Raw genomic sequence first — 16,312 nt, forward strand, 5'->3', positions numbered from 1 at the left:
TTGACATTCAGAAAATAAATTACACAGAAAAAAACCAACTCCTACTTATGTAACCAGATATGCACTATTTAATGGTTATTTTAGGCCAAATGAATAATTTCTTTTGTGTGCTGGAATTGCAGTTGAGTGCACTGGTTGCCTCTCATTTTAATTAATGCACTTGGGTCTTTAATATGGATGTCGGTTGAGCCATATTGCGCTGGCAGCGGTTAAAAGAGAATTAATTCTCCACTCCAACATTGTCTGTTTTAATTGAATAAATAAAGCAGTTTCTTCCTCAAATAGTTTCTTTTTTTTTCTAGGAGGGATTATTAGAACTAACCTTGATAATAAAAGTTAACTTTGATTCACACTCGTGCCTACACAGTTGGAAGCAAAATGGTCGTGATGAGGCTTCTGAGGTGCACTGAATCTAGAGCTAAAAAACAAGCAGCTAAACGAAGTTCAAATACTAGTTTTGTGCTTTTTTCCCCTCATATCATGACCTATTGAAATTTTAGGTTGTTTTTTTTCTTTTCTCCTCATGCTTCTCTCAGAAAAAGAACCTTAGCAGTATCCTGTAGTCACCGTCCTTTCAGCTACAGGCTTTCCCGCAGACGGCCGCTTTTGTTCCCAGCAGCCATCGTGTTCATCAGGCCACTCAAACACATCAGACACTGAGTAGGTGATCATGTAGTTGTCACTGACTCCACTTCCTGCTGCTTCCACCTCCGGTCCCTCCCTAACAACTCCCACGAGGTTATCGAGACCAATCCCAGAGAGTAGACACAGTTCCACCATTCAGATAAGCCGAAATCATATTTTACTGCTGGAAAGTATGTCAGGTAAGAAGCAAGAGCTGCTCTCGCTTAAAGAATAGTCCTGGTAAACATATTATTTAAGTGGAAGCATGTAGGGCAGCAATTAGTTAAGTGTTTTAACAGCTTTTCTCATTTTGTTAGACCATCAGGTGAAACTTATTAATATCTTCCAGATGGTTATGTTCTTTGTTACTGTTCTCAAGGTAAACCAAGCCTCACTGCAAACATTTCTGACAAACCCTTCAATTGAAAATAATTTTAGTAAAATGCCAAACAAAAGGTTTTTTGTGTCTGGACTTTGTTAAGCTATGCGGCCGTTCAGCAGCATCGCACCGGCCTTCCCTCTCTTATTGTTGTCCACTACCTGTCAGCTGGTTGAGAAAAGCTACAACCATTTCTCTTGACTTCCAAAAAAGACTAATTTATCTTTTTCTTAATAGTAGCTGTCTTGAGAAATTTGCTAAACTAGCGCTGCTTCACAGTAAAAATCAAGTTACCAAGGTATACTACGAAGCAGATAGCACCGCTAAATAACCAGGTAGATTGAGAAAGACCACTGTCAGTCTCATACCTTATTTGGAAATGGGACCATTGCACTCCGGAAATGAAGGGGGCGCTATTTCCTATATTATCTGCGGACTCCCATTTGTATTTTCTTTTGAAATCTGTGATATATCCCTCTTCACTTACGTAGTGCAACGGTCCCATTTCCAAATAAGGTATGACACTGTCAGTGGTCCATCCCCGACCCTTTCTGTTTGCTGCAGCGAGGTGTACTTGGGTAGATCTGCTTATGTTCTCAGTGATGAACTATAAGGAGCAGAACAGCAGTAAGGTCAAAGGTTTAAGATGTAAAACCAGCCTGTGCCTGGAATCTAGCAATTTTCAGCTCAATTGTGTGTTCTTAAACCCAGATATCTGGCACACGACACCTAAGCTAGCTAAGCTAAAATTTGGAAAAAGGTAGATATTTTCTAGCCCTGTGACAGACTGGCAACCTGTCCAGGGTGACCCTGCCTCTCGCCCGGAACGTTAGCTGGAGATAGGCACCAGCACCTCCCGACCCCACTAGGGACAAGGGTGTTAGAAAATGGATGGATGGATGGATATTTTCTAAGACTGATATTTTGATAACATCATGCTAGCTATGCTAATCACAAATAGCAGGTGTTGAAGCAAATTTAAATGTCTACTCTATCCCATCTTTGTTTGAAAATAACAAAATCATATTTTACATCAAATCTGCTCACAGCTAATGTAGCCGCTCTCAACCGACTCATCTGTTGTACATGTACTCTGCGTTGTGTGTATAGACAAGGGGAACCAGCAGACGAGGACACCGGGGGGTATTGCAGCAGTAGGGCAGATTTATTCTGTTTAAAACAAAAAATGCATCAGCACTCCAGTTCTTGGGCTCTGGCTTTCCCACACACACCTCTCCCCAGCGCAGGTTGGCGCGAACTCAAAGACTGTGGTAAAACCAACCAAAATTCTCTGACATTCACAAATAATAAAGTAAAATGTCAAGACAATTAAAATAAGACCAAACAAAAATAATCTGCCCACTAGTTACAATATTTTATAATTCAAACTGAAAATATACAAAATACATTAATCTAACATTCAGATAACATTTTGAAACAACTCACATACCTGTTTAAAACAAAAAATGCATCAGCACTCCAGTTCTTGGGCTCTGGCTTTCCCACACACACCTTAACAAATCAAAAGAACAAAAATAACCACATTGGCACGGTAAACTCAATAAATGTCCTTAACGTGGGAATTAAGTGCCCAGTACAGTGCTGCGCTAAACATAAAACAGTTGGGGAACAACATATAAAAACTTGCGAGTTTGGCAAAAATACTTTTAAGGACATTTTGAATACTTCAACAGACAAACAGAAGACAACTTTGTACGCTTACCTCTCCCCAGCGCAGCTTGGCGCGAACTGAGGAGGGCAGCGCGAACACACAGGATATGACAAGGAGACAGGAAACAAGAAAATAAAAGCTTCTCCGCCAAAATAAAATACAATTCAAAAACTAAGAAATACAAATATACACAGGTAATGAGGATGGATTTGAGGTGAAATATAAACAGTTTTACACACTTGTTACACTAACTAATTAACTAAGCTAACTAAGGATAAAGCAATACTGTGAACATCTGGTATTCACAAGGGTTTGGAACAACGGCCGCCTGCAAATATCTAAAATACGCAAATACTTGAGACCTAAAAATGCTTAGAATGGCCTATTTTATTACACATAGTGGAAAATGTCTGCCACTTCCACAGAAGCTACAGTTTACGTTATCTCCGCTCTTGGGCATTCAGTTAATCAGCTTCATGGAAATTAAAGGCTGACCATGGATTGGTTGCTTTGCAAATGCTAGCTAATAGCACATAGCATTCAACATCCCCAGCTGCATTTTCATTCAGGCAGTTTAGATATGAACTGTTCACCAGTGGAACAGGTAAACCTTATGTTCCACAGTAAAACCTGTGAATTATGAATTCTAAATGCTATTCTTCTATATTGTTATATTGTGAGTCTTAAAGGGAAATTTCTGTTGTCTGAAATGAGTGTTAAGAAGTTAAAGTCTTCAAGAGATTGGAATTTAGGGACAAAGTTCCAACTGGTTAATTTCTTACATTATAAGCATTTCAGAATATCACAGTTTAGTCAATAAAACTCATATTATTTTTAGCATCTACAAACAAACATAAGTAAGAGAAAAAGATGCAATAAAAGTCCTGAGGATGAGGTTCAAACTCTTTTCCAACCTCATCAGATGTATAAAAATGAACCTCAGTTTCTGTTGGTACTGATGCAGCAGGGGTCAAAGGGTCATCATCAGGAACTCTCAAAGTTGTGCTGGCAATTTGCTGATTTAAAGGGTTTTTTTTCACTTGGAGATTTTGGTTTTACCCAGTTTTGCTGAACTTTCCGAGTCCAATTCAAATAATGATTCAAATGTAGAATCAATATTTATAATTATTTGTTTCCAGACCTGTTTGGTTGGATCTGCTCTGAGCCTGAAGGTGAAGGAAATAAATCCCTCTCTCTGGAGGAAACAGACAGACAGCCCATTTCCTTTTGCCTACAGGTTTGCCAGGCCATTTCTCAACGACATGGCTAAAAGAATTGAGAAATGAATTACCCAACGACTCCAACACCTGATGAATGGCCGCTCAAGCAAACCAACCAGGGACTCTGCCCTCTCCCGCTGGCTCTCTCTCTCTGCTTCCCCTTCTGTGTTGTTTATCTTCTCCATCATCTTTACAACCTGGGAATTCCCCCACGTTTTAACAGGAGAGGGCTCTGACATCTGGACTGTGTCCAGATGATGGAATGTTTGGGTTGAAATGCTGAGAGAGGGAATGAGTTGCTCCTCTGGTAATTCGGATTATGGGTAAAAAATAAACATCTAGAGGAGTGGTGGTTTCCCGCGGAGGGAAGATAACATGTCTGCGAGGCAGATTATTACTTCTCTGAGGCCCATAAAGTACAAAACAAGATGTATTTTTATGAAATTCTTTTTCATTTCGCGTTCAGGGACTAAACCGCAGGAGCGAGATTCAAATCACGTCAATGACGCCATGCTAGATGCCTACATTTAATATTCCTAAACTAGATTTGCTCAGTATATTTTTTAAAAATTACAGAAAATAATGTCTGTATTAATCAGGAGTTAAAAACATTTTAGGAAACTGTCAGTTTTCACAGAAGTATTCACACCTCTTGAATGTTTTTTCACATTTTCTGAAACCTCACTGCTTTAATTTGATTGCAGGTGATGGACCAACCAAAGTAGCATATACTAGTGAAGTGAAAGAAAAGTAATACAAGTGTTTTTATGTAGTGGGGAATGTTTTCAGCCACTTTTGAGTCAGCACTTTTCTGCGTTACCTTTAGTTGTCTCTGGCACATTTCACATCTAAAGACCAAATATTTCACACATTCTTTGTGAAATAGCTTGAGCTCAGCCAGACTGCTGGGTCTGATGATCACATCCATCACGACAATAACGAGACAATGACAAAAATTACCTCTGCTGAAATGGCCTAGTCAAAGTCCAGATGTAGAGCTGTCTTTCAACAGATTTTCCACTTGCTCTACATCTGGACTTTGACTAGGCCATTTTAGCAGATGTAATTTGGTCTCTTTATTGTCGTGAAAAAAGGGGCGTCAATTAAATAATTTTGATATTGTCAACGAAATTAAGTAAAGTGCTATGTAAAGTTACAAAATTACAGCAAGAATGTTAGTACCTTAGCCTGTAGTACAAGAAAAAATGGGGGTTCGTTTTTCAATGCCATCATTTCACCATGCTGTTTATTGAAATGTCAATTTCAATAAACTGACATTTTATTGATGGCATAAGATGAGAAAACTAAATATCTCCATACCAAATATTTTGCTCTAAACTAACTAAATGTTTAGTTTCAAACCATATATTTAGTTTGGTGACTAAAAATTAAGTTTGAAGCTAAATAATTAGCTTGTAAACAAAACATTTAGTTAGCATGCTAAATGTGTAGTGTACAGGCTAATTATTTAGCTCCATGCCAAATATTTAGTTCTGATCTAGTTAAATATTTTTTAAACTACAAATTTAGCTTAGTAACTAAATATTAAGTTTGACGCCAAATATTTATGTCATGATATGTTGTAGGATTGTGGACCCAAGGGCAGAATGGAAGAGGCAGTTTGTAGACGAACGATTTTGAATAAAAATGATGAATAAAAAAACCTTACAAAAATCACAGGGAGGGAGGGCAAAGAGAGAGAGACTGCACATGGGGTGAGGGAGAGTACACTGGGGTCTAGGAAATGAATCTAACAAAATAACTAGAAGAAGAAACATAACAAGAGTAACTAAGAAAGGACTAGACACATGAAATAAACCTATAAAATAGCATCACTAAAAAAAGGACTGGACCAAAATAAAACAGAAACATGGCTGACCTAATCAAAGTAAAGGAACTGAGGAACACAGGACATACCAAAACCCAAAATCAACTAAAACAACCCAAGATCCTGACAATTAGCTTGCTAACTAAATATTTAGTTTGCATCCTAAATATTTTGTTTACAAGCTATTTAGCTACAATTTTTAGTTTCAAGCTACATAGCTACCATTTTTTTAAATTTGTGGCAAAATAACTTAATTATTGCTGTTAATTACGGATTAATATTCTTGAGTTTTAGTTGATGACCAGCTTTCTGTTTTCATACGATGAATTGAACTTTGCTCTGTGAAATGTTGAAAGCTAACAGCCTAACCTAATGGCCATCTATGTGGTTGTAAGTGTTTTAAAGCAGGGCAATTGTAACAAAAGTAGAAAAAGAATAAAAAATGGACTAATAAGGAACTTATGAAATAGCCGCATATTTTATAACCCTAACTCTAGCCCCTTACCCAGTATGCATTTCTTCTATCCACAGACGAGATGTGTACTTCAGGGTTAGTGGTGTTATCTGGAGTGTGTCTGGCAGGTCAGGGGTCACAGCACCAGCACTGCTTCCATCGTCACCCAGTTGATCAGGGTTTGTTATACAAACACTGTCAGAGGTCGACGCTGTGTTACCGCTGATGGATGAGAGAAAGCCTTAAAAGTAAAGCAACTTGTGTGTCTGTGTGTGGATTGTCTGCTATTAAACAGATTTTTTAGTGTGATACTGAGAACTTTCATCTGTAGGGTCACCTGCTGATCTTTACCTACCGCTACTTTATAACAGAGGATTTCAGTAACAACGAAGGGTTCCAGGTTAAAGGGCAGTGAATGTTTTTGTATAAAAGTGAATTTGTGTAAAACATTCACTTTAACTCAAATAGATGATGGTTAAAATAGTCTATCTGCATTTCTTGCTGATTTATTATTGGGAGTATAATACATTTTTTGGCCATCTAGGAAAAAGCCTATCGCACACAGACAGACTATGTAAGATACCATTACACACAACAGTATTAAGTATTGTTCCTTACACACTGAATACATTTTTTTATGTTTTCTTCCAGTGTAGAGGTTGTAGCAAATGAGTTTAGATCTCATTGAATGTTGTAACATTTTAAACCAGTTCAGGTGCTTTCTCTGTGTGTAAACATTTGAAGAGCAGAAACCTTCCAGCTGTGGACAGTCTGATCCCCACAGTGTTGGTGTCACCCTAGAGCTGGGGTGCCCAAAGTCGACATCCTGCATGTTTTAGTTCTCTCCCTGGTTTAACACATCTGGATCCAATGATGACTTGTTAGAAGGCCTAAGAAGAACATTGACATGCTGCAAAGCACATTAATGTCCTAAACCAAGTAGTCTTATGACTAATCCTGGAGACAGTCTGATATTTTAAACTAGAACTGACATCTGACTCTTTAGAATTGCTTTTTCCCCCCAAAAAAGTAAAACTGAATGACACTGAAAGCTTTCTGGTGTTGCACATTTTAAATGTTCTTGTGATTTAAAAAAATTGACTATTTTCTGTGACTTTCTTGACTGTTGCTTTTGTTGCCAGTTATGTCGGCGCTACACCTGACAGCTGCTGGGTTAAAAGGCAGCACTGCGGCGCTGACAAAGCTCCATATACCCCGTTTATCTGTAGCTACGCCGTCTTGTGTCTGTGGGTTGGGGTAACTTGATCAATTATTAATTGCTTCAGTAATGGGCTGGGAGCTTCTGGAGCGGCTCCATGTGTCCCTGATTAATACAGCCACAAACTCTGAGCAGAGAGGGAGAGCAATCTAGATTAAATATCATAGAACGACTCGGGGAAAGTTCAAGAGAATTCACGCTGGCAGGAGCAAACCGCTGAGGAGAAGTTAGCAAGAGAAAGACAGGAAGACAAACCAAAACAGAGACTTAGAGGAAGACGAGTAGCGGCAGCGTGAAAGGGAGTGAATTAACAGCCGACAGAGGTGATGGCTCCATCCGTGCCTCACCAGGCGTGCTCTCGGAAATGGAGCAGCTCTGCTGCGCCGAGTCTTTGCTTAATAGTCTCCAGCGCTGTTCTGAAGATCCTGATTAGCGCGGACTGGGGAGATTGACTCTGGGAGGGGGGAAAAGTGTGTTGATGAATACAAATCTGGAAAGTGTCCTCGTCCCAAAGAGGGATTTGTTGTGGGCAGGTAATCAGGTTGTTGCAGGTTTATCAGAGCGCTCTGGGCTCGCCGCCGTGATGCATGTGGAGATGTTCAGACTCTCTCCTTCCAGGGAAAATATTGCCAGTCACTGCTGGTGCATTTACAGTCACTGCGGCACTCACAAAAAAAAAAAAAAAAATAACCTTGCATACATTGCAGTTTGTTTTTTTTACGTTAGGATATTACAGCTGTGCTTTTATGTTCGTTACTGTCATTTTTTAAGTATTCCTGCTGCTCTCAGATGTTCTCATATTTCAGATCTAAAATATTGGATTGAAACTGCATCTTACGAAGATGAAATTGCTACTTGACACGGTATTGGCTGGTGTTTGCAGCCAATCCAAGAACACCATCCGTTTTGTTTGACCCTGATTGGCTGAACCCCCAATAGCGAAAATACAGACTGCTGTAGTGGTAAGACGACTTCCACTGTGTGTATTAAAGTATAAAGGTGCTTCAGCTATTAAAATAGACAGTTTTATAAGCATTTTTAGAAAGGATTTAAAGTATTTGAAAGTTTTATCTGTCATGGGTGGTTACAAAATCTTTGGTTCACTGTCTCCGTTTCCTTCCAGTCCTCAGATATGATCCTCTTTGTCTTGGTCTGTCATAGAAATTCCAGATAAAATCCACTCAAATACAATATTTCAAAAGCGATGACTACTTCAGGAAGGCTTGATGTTGTACTTAATTTTCCCAAATCATATTATACAAATGATTATTTTTAATTCTTGCATTTACTGTACGTTTCCTAAGTCGAAAGGAAGGACCCTGAAAGACCATAACAAGGTAAAGTTTCTCCCCTGATAAAAACTTCACAACAGATTTCTTAGTTTTCTAGTCAAGGTCCAGTTATTTAAGTGTAACCAGAGGAATGCATTGATGATCTTTGCCGTAGGGGTTACTGTTTCACCACCTTCTTCCTAAAACTCTCTGTTAAACTCAAAACGAGCATCACTGATTGGCTGAATGAAAGAGGAAGTGACCGCTGCTGGACGCCCCAGCTGTAATGAGTGAATGGGCTCGGTCTATTACAGCGGATTAGTTCATGTTGCCCCGGGGGCTCATCCAGCCTGAAGCTAATGTCCTGTGTTTATCTCCTGAACATGACCCCAGGCACACTGCAGCTCTCTGCTCCTCCCCAGCCTGACAGACGCACTGAAACAATCCTCAGTCTCATTTGTAGCAAGTTTCTGAGAACAAAGAAAACACAGTGTACATAACAACACCCGGAGCTCAGCAAGAACGAGAAAACACAAATAATTTTTTATTTGTAAGACCTACTTTTCAAGAAACTGTCTGTGTACCTGTAATTAATGTGCTGTGCTTGTTTGTGTTTTAACTAACATGCATTTTATTCTTTTTTTATTATTATTCCCCCAATTGGATAAGAACTGGATACATACAGGCCTTCTTTACCGAGATTTAAACCACATATTTTTACATAATTTATACCCTGGCACAGTTAAAAATGATTAGTTTCAGTTGCGCATTGTCCCTGCTGCAAATATTTAATCTAATTTCCTCTTTTAAAATGCAGATAGTCCCAAAATGACTGACGGTATACAGTGCCTAAAACTATTAAATTCAATTTAGTTCAATTAAAAAATGCTTTATTTATGCCAAATGGAAATAGAATGTCGCAAATCATCCAACTAAAGTATCTTCAGAGTCGTGGATGGTGATTTTGTTGGCAGGAATAATATCTGGTAGCAGTCAGTCTTGCAACAAATTTGAAGGACCCTCTGACTGAAGACTGTTGACAGTCTGATGATTGTCTTTTAGCAGAGACAGTATTCCACAATAACATGTCCTGGATGACACCATCAAGCACTGATTCTCATCCTCATTTCCTAAAAAGTATTACATTCATGATTCTGAAATTTAAAATGTCTTTAATGCATCAAATAAAATGTAAGCTGGTATTAATCTCAGTTCCTAAATGTTGTTGTAGCAGGAGTGTTTAACCTCATACATTCCGTGTAGTTTTTTTTTCTTGTGGGACTTTTCTGTCAGGCAAACATTCATGGCGTTCTGTGACTCAAGGCGGTTGAGGCTACAGGTAGCTATCAGCTAATGCTTGTATTAGTTTTTCATTGGTAAGTACACATTTATCACCAGTTCGCTGGACAACATTTTTCATCTCCATTGGCACATTTGTGTTGCTAACTTTTGATGGTGTTTTGTGGATTCTGTGTGAAAAGATATGTCACTACGGGGTTAAACGTTGAAAACCACAAATCTGTCACAGTTTTGATCTGGCGGGGCTAAAAAATTTACCTGAAAATGGCCGCCATTGCTACTGCTAGCATGGATCTAAAAGCTGTGTTTGGTGCAACACAAGCTCTGAAGTCTGAGCTTTAGTGAATTTTAAACACAGTGGTCAAGTTCCAGGCTGACCCATGGAAGAATTTTATTTCAACAGAATTCAATTTATGAAGGAGAAAAATACAGCTGAGATTTCTGTGATTCTTGGCACAAGTCTTAAATTTCCTTCATAATGGTCTTAAAAATGTGAGTTGGTGAATCCATGTGGTCAGAAACCCTGGCGTAGCTCTTGTGGTCAGGGATATGACCCTTGCCTGCTTGGTTTGATGGAAGAGAAGGTTTAACTGTGTCCTCTTTCTCTGCTCTTTGGTCCTTGATCCCTCCCTTTCAACTCCTCTGAAGTTTGGGGTCATAGTTCAGATATTGTTTGAGGTAAGCTAAGCAGCTGCTCTGAGTTGTAAAAGCCATACCTTGTTGCCACGGTTACGCATGAAAAAAAAGCAGGAGCAAAAATCCTCCCAACTGCACAGCGTCCAAAATCAGAGGCAATGTCCAAACACACAATACTTCAACCAAAAGAGACCTGAAAAAAGAACGTCTGAGGGCTTTGCAGAGTTTTTCACTGAAACTATTTCTCTAATTTTTTTGTTTAACTGGAGAAAGTTGACAGCCTGCAGTGCCTCAGGAGAGCCAGTTACAGTTCCACTATGGATTCATCTATGATGATCAATGAGGTATATTAGCAATGCAGCTCAATTGCTCTACTGGATGTCATCAGAGTTTGTCCTATGGTCGCATTCTACCTGCATCTGACACACTGCCATTTTAATCAAGCTCAATTACAAACGGTTCATCTTTACCATAGCGATGTGACCATCAGGCTGTGTTCTGCTGCAGAGACCCTACAGACACCTGAACTGTGCAGGACGGGTCTGATGGAGATGTGTTAGAGTGATCTGTTTCTCTTTGGTTCAGCTGGGAGGATTTCAGGCATGCTGCTTCATCCTCTCTGCTCACATGGATGCACCCCTTCATTCTGTGGGTGTGCAGGTGTGTGTGTGTGTGTGTGTGTGTGTGTGTGTGTGTCGGTGCTTTATTCGGCATTAGCCCATAATACATGCTGCTGTCATATATGAATCTCCATAAACGACACACTCCACATGTTTATATGAGGTGAGCTAACACAGGTTTGAGAGGACACACACACCCCTTCAGGAAAGAAACACACATCAGTGTCCAAATTTCCATTCACTTGTAGGCTCTCACACGCTTCACTATCCCTTCTCAATCATAAAGAAAACACTGAGTGGATTTAGATAAGAAGCTGGATTTAGCAAAGAGGATGAACAAACCTTCGCTGTATTCCAGCTGAAATGGAAGTGTCAGTCAAAACGGACGACTTCCAGTTACCCAGAGGCTTTAACCAGAGATAATGTCTAAACCAGACGTCAACAGGGACTTTATTGCTAAGCCAATCATTTAAACGAAAAACATCACAGGTAAACATTCAAGTCAAATCAATTTTTTTATGAGCCTGTCTGATTTTTGAATGAGGAAGCTCTTTTTATTTATTCAATAGATGTTTTTTTCATTACCAGTTAGCACACACGCTGGCCACATTTATGCAAAAGTTATCACAAGAACAAAAACTGTAATATTTGTTAAAACAACCAAATCATTTAAATGAAGCAGCAGTCGTTTATGTGTTTGAAGATAAGGGATGTGAGTCTCACCAAATGTTCTGTCACAACGTCCAGTGTTTTCTCTACAGCAAAGCCCAGAACAATTCATACTCCTGGTTGGTTTAGATTAAACATGATCTTCTTTTGGATGTTTGTTTTTGCCAGTAAATGAGACTGGTGTCTCTCCAAATATACAGTGGAAAATGAGCATGATTAAAAAGTTTTTATGTCGTTAAAAGTAATTTTTACCCTTCAAAAAACCTTTACTTGCTTTACACCAATCAAACCCTTCATATAACCACTGATCAGAATTGTTCATGTTTCCACGGAGATTTTGTTTCTTCAGGATGTCTTAAAGGCTGACAGACCTCCTCACTGTCATTCCAGTATTCCCATTCCTACAAGTATTCTGATGGATTCAGGTTTTAACTCTGACTGGACTACTCCTAAACATAAATATTACTTCCTGTCAGAATAAATATAGAGATAAAGCTAAGACATTATGTCAAACCGTTGTGGAACTGCCTTCATTCATTATGTGAACAGGCAACCAAATGATTTTACCCTTCATAAATTGAAGCAGGAGACTTGACTTTGACTTGTACGATCCAGTCATATCAGGTCCTTTTAACTCATTACATTGTTGAAAGACCCAAAGTTCAAGGGTCATCATGCTTTTTCAGAGGCTATGATGCCTTACAGTGTAAGGCTCCCAGTGTTTTCTGTTGCCTCTAAGCTCAATTTATGTCATCTAGCCAACAGTGCTTAATGTCTAGACAAGATGAAGTTATGGTTCAAAATTGAAAGATAAAGAAATGTCAATATAAAAACATATAAATGAAAGAGCTCCAATGTGCTTACCAAGCATGAGTTTTAATTATTTCTACCTTTAAGGCTCTATGGATTTAGTAATGGTGCAGAAGTTATGGAGGCCCAGAAGGGTCAACAAAATGCAAAACAAAAACAGCTCAGGACATAAAGTCACAACACAGCAGCAAAAGCCACAGTGGAAGTTATGGTAAGAGAAAAATACACCAAACAGAAGCTAGCATTTTGCATCAATTCCACTTCAGCATTACTTTTGGTTTAGTTTAGCAGTTGTGTTTTTATACTAAAACATAATCCATAATTTATGTTTTGGTATAAATTTGACTTTAGTGTAGATACAATTTAGCATTCATTCTGTTTCAGCATAACTCACATTTTAGCATAACTTGTGACTTAGCAAGTTTGTTTTAGCATAACTTATATTTTAGCATAAATCCCACTTCCGCCTAACTTTGATTTAGCATTTCCATTTGTCATAAATCCCATTTTAACATAAATCCTTTATGGTTTTAGTTTGCCCAACATGCAAACTAAAACCACAAAATTTGCATTTTGTTGGGCCACCATTAGTAAATGATATAAAGGAATGCACAGACAGCTTAAATGAAAGACACTTTATTTTTATTTGCAACTCCAGAAACTTGAGAAAGAAACTGACACAAAGTTTTGTCTGAAAAGTTTGGTATTTGAAGTCAAGGCACATACACCAGTAACACGTTTACAAGCCAATTAGCTAAAAGGCAACAAAATGGGTTTGAAGATGTAGTAAAAATTACAGCTGCAGACACCTAGACATTTTGCAGCATTTTGGGTTAAAAAAGGTCAAATAAATATACAGGTGTGGGTAAAGAGCACCGCACACTCAGTAAATCTCCACCGACGCTTTTCTATCTTCACCACCTGCCAATTTCACCTTCATCTTGTCATGATGGATAGAAAACCGTCCACAGATCCTAATTCAGCCAGGCTGATTTCTAAAATACCTGGTGGTACCGAGTTGCGGTGAGCCCAAATGGATGGCTGAGCTCCGGAGGTCACTTTTATTTCCTCTGAGTGCTTTCTGTTTTGTTCTAATTTGCTGAAATGTGCAGAACGGAGGCGAAGAATGGAGCTTTGACCGTGAGCCATGCAGAGGCTGATAGCAAACTAACAATCAATGAGAAGAAACAAACTGTTGAATGTAACAGAAAGCAGAAACACTGCAGATGAGAAGCAGCTTTGATGAAAAGCCCAGTGATGGGATCGTCTTTGAAATGAGACAGAGTCCCCAGTGGATATAATTAGACCCCATCCGAGAACACTGACCCGTTGTTCTTGTCCTCCCAAATAACGAGCATGCAGAGGAAGTCATTGGTCACAAAATGAGCCTGGGGTCGCCTGTCAAGTCATTTAGCCATTATTAGCTAATCTGGTTTAATCGTGACCTCCTCTGCTGGCCTGTCACGGCCGCGTACGGCGCGTTCAGATCCAGAGCGTCACTGATCACAGATAATCAGAGCTAAATCTCTGAAGAAAACGTAAGAAGTCAATATGCTGTTTGATATAACAGCGGACATATCAGGATTAGTTTATTGAGTTTTTCTACTGGAAGAGGAAATGCAGCATGATATGATTACATGCATTTGTAGTTTGTATCTCTGCTCAGTGAGGGAAAACTGAGCTGCAAAAGGAGTCAATAAGACCTGCTGAGAGCAGCATTATCAGCAAACCGCTTTCAGCAACCAATTAGACGGCATTGTCAGGAATGTATTGATGTACTTTTGGCCTTGACATGATTAAACTAAGACGGTTGGTGTTTGGGTGAGACTATGGATTAGAGGTTACTGCTCTACAGTCATTTCTGGGTCTGAATCCTCAGGGATCATTTTTTTCTGCAAGTTCCTGTACCCAAATGTCCTTACAAATGGTTTTATGAGCTCACTGAATGTCAAGTAAATGAAGAGTAACGATTACAGTGCTGTGTGGATTTTACATTTATATCCCTGCTTGGCTTTTAATTTTTCTTGTTTAGGCAGAATAGGTCACAAAATTAAGGTTGGCTTCAGTAAAGCTATTTGTTTGTTTTTTTTTTACCATTTTTTATATAATGCTTTTTTTCCACTCCAGGGTGTCTTTTGTGAGCTCTAGTGTCCCTTATATGAAAGTAGGCTGACAGGAAAGGGGGAAGGAGAAGGGGAAAGACGTGCGACAAATATCGTCGGATCCGGGAATCGAACCCGCGACAGCCGCGTAGAGGACTCAAGGCCTCCAAACATGGGTTGCGCTATCCCCTATGCCACCACAACACGCCCCGTTTTTTTACCTTTTAATGAAGCTTTGGAATGACTCGAGCCGTTCTACAGCGTATGTTTTGCTTAACTGAGCAAAAAGTACAAAAATCAAAAATTTGTTTAAACGTTGTGATGGACTGGCGACCTGTCCAGGGTGACCCCGCCTCTCCCCCGAAACATCGGCTGGAGATACGCACCAACACCCCTCCTGACCCCTCAAGGGACAAGGGTGTTAGAAAATGTACAGACAGATGGATGGATGGACGGATGGATGGTTTAAATGTATCGAGTGTCTCTTTTCCACATAGGGTCAAAATTATTAATACATCTTCAACTGTTTCCCATAGAATTGGAATAAAAGGATTCTGATGTTGGATAATATGCTAGAAATTAGGGGTGAAAAAACAATATTGGTAAAAAAAAAACCCCTACTTTTTCATATTTTTGCAATATAAAAAATAGAATAATTTTTAAGAAATGCCATGTTTTTCTCTTTGTGAATGTTACGATTATGGCTTTTGTCTGCATTTGAGTGTTATTCTTATTTTTAGGACTTCAGAAAGTCTTGCACTGCTGATAATACTGGTAAATATTATGATGACATCATCAGCTCCCATATGCGCCTATTTCATCTGAGCTTACATATCTGTGAACTTCAGCATTTTGGGAATCGTCAGAGTGTCAGTTTAACTTCTGCTGCTGTCAGACTCTGGATATCTGGCTGAATATTACATTAGTATAAAACAGGTTCATAACTCTCAGGATATGTTAGTCAACAATTATTTCACTTTGTGATGTGAATAATGCACACTTTGATATTGTGACGCCAATATATTTTCAATATATTGTTGTGTCCATCTAGAAATTACATTGAACAGTGATATGATGATAATTATCACTATTATTATTATTATTATTATTACTCTCTATTTTATTGTTATATTTTATTATTCGCTCTCTCCTTTATTTTATCCTCTCTCTTCATTATCGTTTCCTTTCTCTCTGCGGTGACAAAATCTCCATAATGTTTCATGGAGATCATAAGACAATCTGACCAAATGTGATGTAACTCTCAACAGCTTTGTGCCTAATGTGATTGTTTTAAAGAGAGAAATGAATGCCTGAAATGACTGCTGTATAATTCAGTCTTCCCAAAATCGTAGTGATTATAAAAACCAGTAAAAATAACATTATATATAAAGAACCTGAAATGTACAAATATCTGCTTAATTTAATCAGAAAACTCTTCAGAAATTGTTGAAAACAGTGAGATTAGCCAAGGAGTGTTTCAATTTTAAGTGAATGTTTGTGTGAAAAAGC

General features: G+C 38.8%; 1 protein-coding gene and 1 long non-coding RNA gene across 3 annotated transcripts in view; one reads left to right on the plus strand and one right to left on the minus strand.

Moving 5' to 3' along the window:
* Positions 1-16,312, plus strand: part of LOC114137748 (GDNF family receptor alpha-1-like) — a 112,550-nt gene that overhangs the window by 46,825 nt on the left and 49,413 nt on the right. The window lies entirely within an intron of this gene.
* Positions 2,148-2,918, minus strand: LOC114137752 (uncharacterized). The gene is made up of 2 exons (XR_003594088.1): positions 2,454-2,918; positions 2,148-2,235 (listed from the first exon to the last, which is right to left on the minus strand). It is a non-coding gene; the product is annotated as an uncharacterized LOC114137752 (long non-coding RNA).

Source organism: Xiphophorus couchianus, chromosome 22 (genome assembly GCF_001444195.1).
Source record: "Xiphophorus couchianus chromosome 22, X_couchianus-1.0, whole genome shotgun sequence".
Taxonomy (NCBI): Eukaryota; Metazoa; Chordata; class Actinopteri; order Cyprinodontiformes; family Poeciliidae; genus Xiphophorus; species Xiphophorus couchianus.